The sequence below is a fragment of the Pleurodeles waltl genome, chromosome 5 (genome assembly GCF_031143425.1).
Source record: "Pleurodeles waltl isolate 20211129_DDA chromosome 5, aPleWal1.hap1.20221129, whole genome shotgun sequence".
In the NCBI taxonomy this organism is placed as follows: domain Eukaryota; kingdom Metazoa; phylum Chordata; class Amphibia; order Caudata; family Salamandridae; genus Pleurodeles; species Pleurodeles waltl.
This window is the reverse complement of record NC_090444.1, coordinates 1,354,538,848-1,354,549,843: the sequence shown is the minus strand read 5'-3', so window position 1 is coordinate 1,354,549,843 and position 10,996 is coordinate 1,354,538,848.

The following is a 10,996-nucleotide window of genomic DNA, read 5'->3' as shown; positions in this document are numbered from 1 at the left end:
TCCGTAAGATAATTGATGTCAAGTTGACACCTTTGTCAGCCATGGCTTAGAAATCTCACCGTGAGCTTTTATGAAATTCTGTAAAAACTTACGACATGCGCCTGGCAGCTCCTTGACATTTCATTTATGGGCTGATATCTAAACTACTAAAAAGCACTATCCATGATGAGTTTATCTTTCCTCTGCCCTCCAAACATTAGGGCTTAAACTCCCAAAGGTATATCCTTCCAACAATCTGAATGAGATTTCCTTACCATCTTCAAGACCAAGATTAGCTTTCCACAAAGGCCTATGCGTGGACGGTTATTAAACATTATGCACATCAAACTCCCCCAAAATATTTGGATACTTCTTACTTGCCTTATGTAACTTTAAATCTTATGAGCTTTAGATGGACACTTCCCACAAAGACATGACCTCACTGGAAGCATTCTTGGCCACACAAAAGCTGTCATCTTTGTGGGAACAAACAAGAAACAATATTACTTGTTCTTTGAATCTGAACCAAATTGATTAATGCACAAAGACACTTTTCACAAAGCATGTTCATATCTTGCAGGCAGGCTGTGATTTAGGCCCTCATTATGACACTGGCGGTGACTGTTAAAATGGCAGTAATACCGCTAACAGGCTGGCGGTAATTACTGCCAAATTATGACCATGGCGGTGATAACTACCACAGACAGCCAATGTACCACACCACCTGGTAGGGCGTTAACACCACGCACCACGGCGGTAGCCATCAACAACCCTACGGAAGACAATGTACTGCCAACCATATTATGATCCTGCAAATGGCCACGATTTCCAGGCTGGTACCAACGCCATCAAAAGCCTGTCAGAAACACATCACAGAAGTCCAGAGACTTACCAACAGAGACACAGAGAAGACCAACGCTGCCATGGAACCGGAACTACAAGTCTTCCCAATGCTCTTCTACGCCATGCTCCACCTGGAACACCAATGCCGATGACAGCGGTGAGTATAGCCATCTAGCACACGAGGGAGGGAGGAAAAGTAGAGTGACACACACATGCACAACATACACCATAAACACACACATCATACACACAACCAGCTGCAGACGTAAACCAATGGCACACGATGCAAGGCATAATAATACAAAGACTACAGTTCAGCAGCACTGACATTGTGATAGCAAGGCAACGCCCACCATATGAACCAATTTAATAACAAAGATCCATGAATAATTGTCCAGAAAGGGCCAATGCCCAGTCCAATGTACACAAGACCCACATGGTCACTAGGCACAGTCTAAGCCCCAACTTGATCTTGACGAATTCTGCACAACACTGTGCAGGGGCAACATCTCGGAAGTGGACAGGCGCCTCAGGGGGAAGAGGGGTGGGAGGCACCTCAGCTGAAGTCGGGAACTTGCCCACTGCTCCTGGAGGGGGCTCCATGCCCATTTACCAATGCTGGGGAATGCAAGGTCACAGTCTCTGAGGTGGGGAACTCGCCCACTGCTCCTGGATGGGGTTCCATGCCCATTTACCAATGCTGGGGAGTGCAAGGTCACAGTCTCTGAGGTGGGGAACTCGTCCACTGCTCCTGGAGAGGGCTCCATGCCCACTTACCAAAGCTGGGGAGTACAAAGTCACAGTCTCTGAGGTGGGGAACTTGCCCAATGCTTCTGGAGAGGCTCCATGTACAACAGTTCCTGGAGGGTGGCCTACATGCTGTCTGCTCAAGGTGAGGGCTGCATTGTCTCTGCTGAGGGAGGTGTCTCCTGGGCAGCCTCTGCTGGAGGTGAGGGCTGCATTGTCTCTGCTTGGAGAGGTGTCTCCTGAGCAGCCTCTGCTGGAGGTGAGGGATGCTGTGTTCCAGCTGGAGGTGAGGGCTTCTTGCCTGACATTGGTGGTTGAGTGGGATCCTTTTCTGACATTGGTGGTTGAGTGGGATCCTTCCCTCTCCTGGCTGGTGGAGTGGGATCCTTCCCTTTTCTGGCTGGTGGAGTGGGATCATTCCCTTTCCTGGCTGGTGGAGTGGGATCCTTCCCTTTCCTGGCTGGGGGAGTGGGATCCTTCCCTTTCCTGGCTGGTGAAGTGGGATCCTTCACTATCTTGCCTCCACAACTAGGAGGTGCCTCCACTGTCCCCGTGGACGGTTTTGCTGAGGGTCTGGGCTGAGTCATTGGGTCCCTGCTCTTATGAGCAGGACGGGGGGATGGGGAGGGAAGAGGTCAAGTTGGGCAAGGAAAAATTTCTTAGGGACGGTGGGGTGGGATGAGGGAGGAGGGATGGGAGTGGATCTTGAGGGAATGGTTGTTGGAGGAGTACGTCTGCTGGACTTGGGAGTAGGTGCATGGGCAGTGTGCTGATGTGAGGTGGATGGCTGTTGGGTGTTTGAGTGCCTGCATTTGTGTCCTTTAGGAGAGCGGGACAGACAGGATGAAAGAGGACACAGGAGACGCGTGAATGGATGTTGTGGAGGTGTGTGCTAGTGAGGTGTGTGTGCTGCTTGGTGTGGTGATGCTGCTGGTGGCTGTTGAAGCAGTGCATGCAGGTGTGAGTGTGGATGTGACTGTGAGGGAGGAGGAGGAGGGGGAGACAGTGGAGGCAGTGGATGTGGATGAGTGTGCAACTGTCTGTTGTTTGTGTGAGTGCTTGTGGACTGAAGTGTAGTGCCTGTGTTTGACTGTGCCACTCTTGTGTGATGTCTTGTGTGCATGTTCGTCTGTATGTGTGCATGGAATGGGTTGGGGTTCAGAAGACCGGGACTGGGAAGTGGTAGTTGGAGGAGGAAACGGAATAAACAGGGACAATGACTGCTATCAGAGAGGAGGCCAGAGCCTGAATTGATCTCTGTTGAGCGCCAATCCACTGTGGATGCCCTCCAGGAATGCATTAGATTGCTGCATCTGGGATGCCAGTCCCTGGATGGCATTCACAATGGTTGACTGCCCTACAGAGATGGATCTCAGAGGTCAATAGCCTCCTCACTCAGGGCAGCAGGGCTCACTGGGGCAGGGCCTGAGATGCCTGGGGCGAAGGAGATGCCCACCCTCCTGGGTGAGCGGGCACGGGCAACTAGCTGAGGGGCTACTGGGAGGGCAGTGCTGGTACGGGGGTGGTGCCTGTACCTGCAGCTGGTGTTCCGCCACCACCGGGGAAGCATCCATCGGAAGAGGAATCAGAGTCTGTGTTGCCACCTCCTGTCTCCATCGTGGTGCTCCCCTCGCCCTCTGTCCAAATGGTTCCCTCAGCGTCAGTGGTCTCTGCCTCCTGGTTTCTGTGGGATGCAGCTCCCTCTGTCGCCAGTGCCCCTGCTCCTCCCCCAGATGATGCGAGTGCACACATGAACAGGATGACAGGAGAAAGGGGGAGAGAAAGGGAGTGTAGTGAATCCTAGTTTGTTTTAATGGGATAACAGAAGTTAGCTTAGCCTTTGGCTTGCAGACTTGTGCCCCCGTCACCTAGTGACTTTTAACCTACTTAGCTTGCTCTGTCTTAGCCCATTTAATTCTTCTAAGATAGCTGTCTTGTTTATAGTTAGGCCACTTGTTATGATTTGCATTATCAGTGTCACCGCGTTAAGGCGTCAAGATCAATTGACAAAGACAAACAAACTGTAGGTGTTCACACTTAGGGACTTTCCCTCTCTATGCTTTCGAGGGAATTGTTTATATTAATTGCAGCCCCAAACATGCCTGTTATCTATTGTTTGGGAACACACCTATGTCAGGGGTCCAAGTAGATCTGTATAAATACATCACACTTTAGACAGATATTCAGAGGGATTCCGACCAAAGGGCATTGCCCCCATCGCTGATATCAATGCTGCATGTCATCTTGACGCTGACCCAGTCTTCGTGTCCCTGTGGAGTCTGAGATAGAGACCTCATTCTGAGGTAACGAGGGTTGGGGGCTCCTCCCATGGACATGTCATTGGCAGATTAGGTTTAACATACCCAGCTCTCCTTTAGGTTAGGCCTATCATGATAGGGTATTAGGACATATTACACACATTGGGGGTTATTACAACTTTGGAGGAGGTGTTAATCCGTCCCAAAAGTGACGGTAAAGTGAGGGATATCCCACCAGCCGTATTACAAGTTCCATAGGATATAATGGACTCGTAATCTCCACTCTCGTCACTTTACCGTCACTTTTGGGGCGGATTAACACCTCCTCCAAAGTTGTAATAACCCCCATTATGTCTTTTGATGTTATTGCAAGATGGTGGGGGTCTTCGTAATATTGACTCTTGTCTTTACAATTCTGTTCCGTGCACTGTTCATTATCCTAATCATTGCAGCCCATGCAACTTATCACAGATTGCAGTTATGTTAAATAAAAACTATTTGAAACTTTACTGCATCTTCATGAGTGCCTGTGTTTGGATGAGACATGCTATATCTGTGAGAAAAGGGGTAATCGTTGTTTAGCTACGACACTCCCTGAGATGTCATACTCTCGAGTCCATGCATAAAGGCTGCCACAAATCACCTTTTACTATTTGGGTTTTTGGTGAGGTGCTGCTAGTGAGCCGGAAGGATTGGGACGACAGTTGCGACTTGTTATAGGATAGGCATAGTCACCTACAAACATAAGTACTGTCATCCTTAAACCAGCAGTCTTGCCTAGAGTCTAAACTACGACATGGGGCCACCAACGATGGTGTTTAGGAACTAATTTACGGATACCCTGACTATCACTGTCTCACAGACAACAGGTACCCTAAGTACCATAAAACGGAGAGGTCCGTGGTCTTTGGGAAGATCCTCCTCAGCTGAAAAGGTAAAACCTGATTAGGCTCTAGGTTGGTTGAGATCAACCTCATAAAAGGATTATACTCCCCATTTGGTGTTCCATTTCTCTCACCAATTTTACAAATATGGCTAACACCATAGAAATTCCTGAGAAGGCTAGACAAGCATTAACATGACACCTAATAGCACATGGCCTTATAGAAGAGGGCGGGGATTTTACTCTTATAATAGAAGCTAATGAAGCATACCAAACAGAAACATTTTACTGTTTGGTCACCTTTCCTGAGGTGGACCAAAGAACACATACATTCCACACATACGAAATTGCAAACGTACCTCAAACCTACCAAGCATACAAGTATCATGAAATATCGCTCACATACCAAGAGCATCAGAACTGGTTTGAAGGTGCCCTACCACATGTAATACAAAGAGTGAGACTAGGTCCTTTAAGTAATGATGGACCAAGGTGGCCTATGTTTGCCACATACACACCTTACCCAGGCATACAAAATATGCCAACAGCAGATCTGAAAAATTTATAATGAGTTAGTAACACTTTATAGACGACTAGTCCAGTTCGTAATGCGAACTTTGAACACAACACCAGCGCGCCCAGCTCCACCAGCACCTGGTGGATACCAATTGGCTACTGGGATGAATTCATATAGAGTGCATACTATCATAGATAGAATACCCACAGAACTAGAGAAAATATTGTTCTGGATAGCCCAGAAAACAAACCAGCTGGAAGCTGTGTTTCCCCATACAGGACCACAGGAAAAACATAGACTTCTCACAATGTGCTTGTCCTTAGAGATGGTTCCCTCGTTTGATGACTGCGCAACATGGGGTACAGTCTTCGCTGCTATATATACTACCACACATGGTACCCCAACACTTTCCAATTTACCTGAAGTGTTAAAACAAATGCAGAATGAGCACGGGGCTGCACCAGCCTGAGATTTGGGGATGAAATTAATATGGAACTTTGACTCAGTTTCCTCAATAATGCTCAGTAACATTAAAGGGGAAGCAGTAGCACTGGCTATATGCCAGCGTCTCCGAGAAACTCCACATTTGGAACAGGAGAGACAGCTACCAAAAATAATTTCCGACACCTATACTAGTATTGGGTGGGATAGTTTGGGAGCCAAACCAAAAAAGTTGGAATTACAAAGGAGCACCTTTAAGGAAGGTACAAAGCATGGACAAGAGGGCCCTAAAAAGCACTGGGAAAAACAAAAAGAATTCAAGGATAGACGAAATAGGAGAGCTGATTCTCCACACCCAGAGAATATAAAAACTCCTGATAGATATACTGATTCACGTCCCTCTCGTTCCTTTCAGGACGCACCGGATAGACGTAGCGAGAGAGTGGGCCGTCCTGATCGACGTCCTGAATACGTGAAACAAAAGAAAGATTTGCCACAGTCTACAGTCAAAAAAGAAGAAGAGACTCCTCAGCAGAAGCCACAGTTTAAAAAGAAAAAGGTGGCAGTACTGTCAGTTAAAAATGCCAGTAAACTTGAGAACATTGCTGAAGAACAAGACGTGGGCAGTGACACTATTAGACAGCACAGCAGAGGTCACGATATGTTGTCAGAGTCTGAAAGATCATCTGCATGCGACAGCAACTAGCGATTTTATTGCGGTTGAGACTGCAGACGACAGCATTCTCCCACCCGACAGGGTTTATGATTTAAAAATTCAAATAGAGGGAGACGTGGAGGGCACCATTGGTGTGATATTCTGGGATGAACTCAATAGTGATATCATATTGGCCGAAAGAGAATGGCCACCGGAGCACGTCCGTAAGCTCCCACATGGGGAAGATGTCATTTTACCTTCTTTCTCTAATCTTGTTCCAGAAGCAGAAAAACAAGCCTATGCTGTTGATTGGGCTTTAGCGCAGGCATCTGCGTTATACCACAATCATGTAGATTGGGACAAGGGCTCTCCTTGTCACGTAATTCCTATTAGGTCTACACCCCAACCTCAGCCACAATATCCTGTTAAACATGAAGCAAAAGCTCCGGTGAGGGAGATCCTCACTCAGCTCGAGTACCATGGAGTAACTGAGCCCTGTAGATCTGCAGTGAATAAGCCATTATTCCCCGTTGCAAAGCCAGACTATTCCTACAGAATAGTCTTAGTTTACAGACATTTAAATAGTTATACACGTACATATGGCATACAAAACTCACATAGCACGGCACTAATAAAGAATATAGAGCCATATGTACGAACACATTTTCCCATTGACATAGAATGGGAAAAACCCTTTGCTACACTTGGCCCATAGTGCGTAAAAAATATAAACCAACGTTAGATATTTCTATTGGGTTTTTCTGCCAGAACTTAGCACATGAAAGTCAGGACCTGAGTGCATTCTCATTTGGCTCACAAAAACGTTTTTGTCATTTACCCCAAGGCTATAAGAACAGCCCAGGGCTATTCTCAGCCTGTGTAACATCAATATTACATGATATTGATCCTGAGGCGTTATCCTACGTGGATGACATATATCTCACAGACGACGACCTCAACATTCATCTTGTAAGGGTCGATCGGATCATTTTGGGATTTGCAGACCTCGGTTACAAATTCAAATTTAAGAAAAGTAAGATTGCCTTTCTCAGTGTATTGTTCCTGGCATACGAGCTATCGAACAAGGGGAAGAGGCTGGCCCGCACTTTCTAGAGAAATGTGCACAACTGCACCCTCCTAACTCTCTCAAAAAACTACAATCATTACCAGGTTTCTTCAACTTTGGCAGAACGTACATTCCAGACTATGCACAGCGTATTAAGCCACTTTATGACTTGATACTGCCAAACCTTTCTAGCAGACACTGGACAGTTCAACACACACGCATCCTTAGGGAAATGCAACAGGACATGCTAGAAGCTAAACACTTGCACACAATTAACAATAAAACTAATTTGGTCATCAGGATAATTGCTGGTGCCATTGGATTTACTAATGTCACCTTCAATGAAGGGGACACAGTACCCACAGCATATAAATAGCATTTTTACTCAAATACAGAACCACGTTTTGCACCTGCAGAAAAGATTTTGACTGCAGTTCAAATTGCTGTCATAAAGGAGAGGCCACTTGCCCAAGGGAAACACATTATTGTTGTTACCCCGGTGCCGGCCTTAGAGGCTGTCACCAAAGCAAGCGTTCCCAACGCTAAAGCATTACATCCACATTGAATTCAGTGGGCAACATCCCTGACCGCCACTGATGTTGGTCACATTTTTGATCCAAAACTTCAGACACAAGAGTTTTTCCAGTACGAACAGGAGTACCTCGCTCCTCTAAGTATCTTGCCACTTGACAGATACCACACTGTCATCTACACTGATGGTTCAGCACACCCAGCTGTAGGTACTAAACATCAATACTCAGCTGATTGCGCAGCTGTGAGCGGAGTGATGGATGATGGAGTTTTCCACCCTCACAACACCTACATGCAGATCCTAGGTGTAGGAGGCTGGCCTGGCTTATAGTGGGTATCCTGTAGTACTTACACCTTGTGCCAAGTCCAGTTATCCCTTATTAGTAGAACAGAGGTGTTTCTAGCAGCTTAGGCTGATACAGGTAGCTATGGCAAAGCAGCTTTGGCTGAACTAGGAGACATGCAAAGCTCCTACTATACCACTTATATCATATAGCACAATATCATAAGAAAACACAATACTTAGAGTTACTAAAAATAAAGGTACTTTATTTTAGTGACAATATGCCAAAAGTATCTCAGAGGATACCCTCACTTAGGAGGTAAGTAATATACACAAGTTATATGAACACAAACCCAAAACAGGTAAGTAACAGTAAGAAAAGTAGTGCCAACAATGTAGAATCACAATAGGATGCAATAGGTAGACATAGGCCTTGGGGCAACACAAACCATATACTCCAAAAGTGGAATGCGAATCACGAATGGGCCCCAGGCCTATCGGAGGTTGTAGAGGGTCGCTGGGACTGTGAGAAAACAGTAAGGGTGTCCAAAATACCCCACCCCAAGACCCTGAAAAGTAGGAGTAAATTTACCCTACTACCACAGAAAGACAGAATAGTCGTGATTGGGGATTCTGCAAGAACCACAAGCACCAGCAAAACACTGAAGATGGATTCCTGGACCTGAGGACCTGTAAAGGAAGGGGACCAGGCCCAAGAGTCACGCAAGTGTCCGGGGGGGGGCAGGAGCCCACTAAACCCTGGATGAAGGTGCAAAAGGGCTGCCTCTGGGTGGAAGAAGCAGAAGATTCTGCAACAATGGAAGGTGCCAGGAACTTCCCCTTGGGTGAGAAGATGTCCCACGGCATGCTGGAGGTTGCAGAAGTGTTTCCACGCAGAAATACTGCAAGCAAGCCTTGCTAGCTGCAAGAATCGTAGTTGAGGATTTTGGGTGCTGCCGGGGACCAGGAAGGACCAGGATGTTGCCCCTTGGATGAGGAGACACAGGGGGCGCTCACCAACTCAGAGAGCCCCAGCAGAAGGAGGCAGCACCCGCAGAAGTACCCGAACAGGCACTTAGACGATCTGAGGAGAGCGGTCAACTCAGAGTCACAAGGGAGGGTCCCAAGACGTCGGAGTCCAACTCAGCGAGTTGGGCAATGCAGGACGGAGTGCTGGGGACAGAGGCTAGGCTGTGCACAAAGGTGCACAGAAGCCGGAGCAGTTGCAAATCACGCAGTACACAGGTTTGCTGTCTGGCATGGGGAGGCAAGGACTTACCTCCACCAAATTTGGACAGAAGGGCCACTGGACTGTGGGAGACACTTGGACCCAGCTCCTGTGTTCCAGGGACCATGCTCGTCAGGATGAGAGGGGACCCAGAGGACCGGTGATGCAGATGTTTGGTGCCTGTGTTGGCAGGGGGAAGATTCCATCGACCCACTGGAGATTTCTTCTTGGCTTCCAGTGCAGGGTGAAGGCAGACAGCCCTCAGAGCATGCACCACCAGGAAACAGTTGAGAAAGCCGGCAAGATGAGGCGCTACAATGTTGCTGGTAGTCGTCTTGCTACTTTGTTGCGGTTTTGCAGGCGTCCTGGAGCAGTCAGCGGTTGATCCTTGGCCGAAGTCGAATAGGGAAGTGCAGAGGAACACTGGTGAGTTCTTGCATTCGTTATCTGAGGAATAGTCCAGAGGAGAGACCCTAAATAGCCAAAAAAGGAGGTTTGGCTACTAAGAAAGGAGGCTTGGCTACTGAAAGAGGTAAGCACCTATCAGGAGGGGTCTCTGGCGTCACCTGCTGGCACTGGCCACTCAGAGCTGTCCATTGTGCCCCAACACCTCTGAATCCAAGATGGCAGAGGTCTGGGACACACTGGAGGAGCTCTGGTCACCTCCCCTGGGAGGTGCAGGTCAGGGGAGTGGCCACTCCCCTTTCCCTTGTCCAGTTTCGTCCTAGAGCAGGGCTGGGGGATCCCTGAACCGGTGCAGACTGGCTTATGCAGAGATGGGCACCATCTGTGCCCATCAAAGCATTTCCAAAGGCTGGGGGAGGCTACTCCTCCCCAGCCCTTCACACCTATTTCCAAAGGGAGAGGGTGTAACACCCTCTCTCAGAGGAAATCCTTTGTTCTGCCTTCCTGGGACTAGGCTGCCCAGGCCCTAGGGGGCAGAATCCTGTCTGAGGGGTTGGCAGCAGCAGCAGCTGCAGTGGAGACCCCGGAAAGGCAGTTTGGCAGTACCCGGGTTCTGTGCTAGAGACCTGGGGATGCATGGAATTGTTCCACCAATACCAGAATGGTATTGGGGTGACAATTCCATGATCTTAGACATGTTACATGGCCATGTTCGGAGTTACCATTGTGACGCTACATATAGGTAGTGACCTATGTGTAGTGCACGTTTGTAATGGTGTCCCCGCCCTCCCAAAGTCCGGGGAATTTACCCTGAACAATGTGGTGGCACCTTCGCTAGTGCCAGGGTGCCCACACACTAAGTAACTTGGCACCTAACCTTCACTAAGTGAGGGTTAGACATATAGGTGACTTATAAGTTACTTATGTGCAGTGAAAATGGCTGTGAAATAATGTGGACGTTATTTCACTCAGGCTGCAGTGGCAGTCCTGTGTAAAAATTGTCTGAGCTCCCTATGGGTGGCAAAAGAAATGCTGCAGCCCATAGGGATCTCCTGGAACCCCAATACCCTGAGTACCTAAGTACCATATGCAAGGGAATTATAAGGGTGTTCCAGTATGCCAATGAGAATTGGTGAAGATAGTCACTAGCCTGCAGTGAC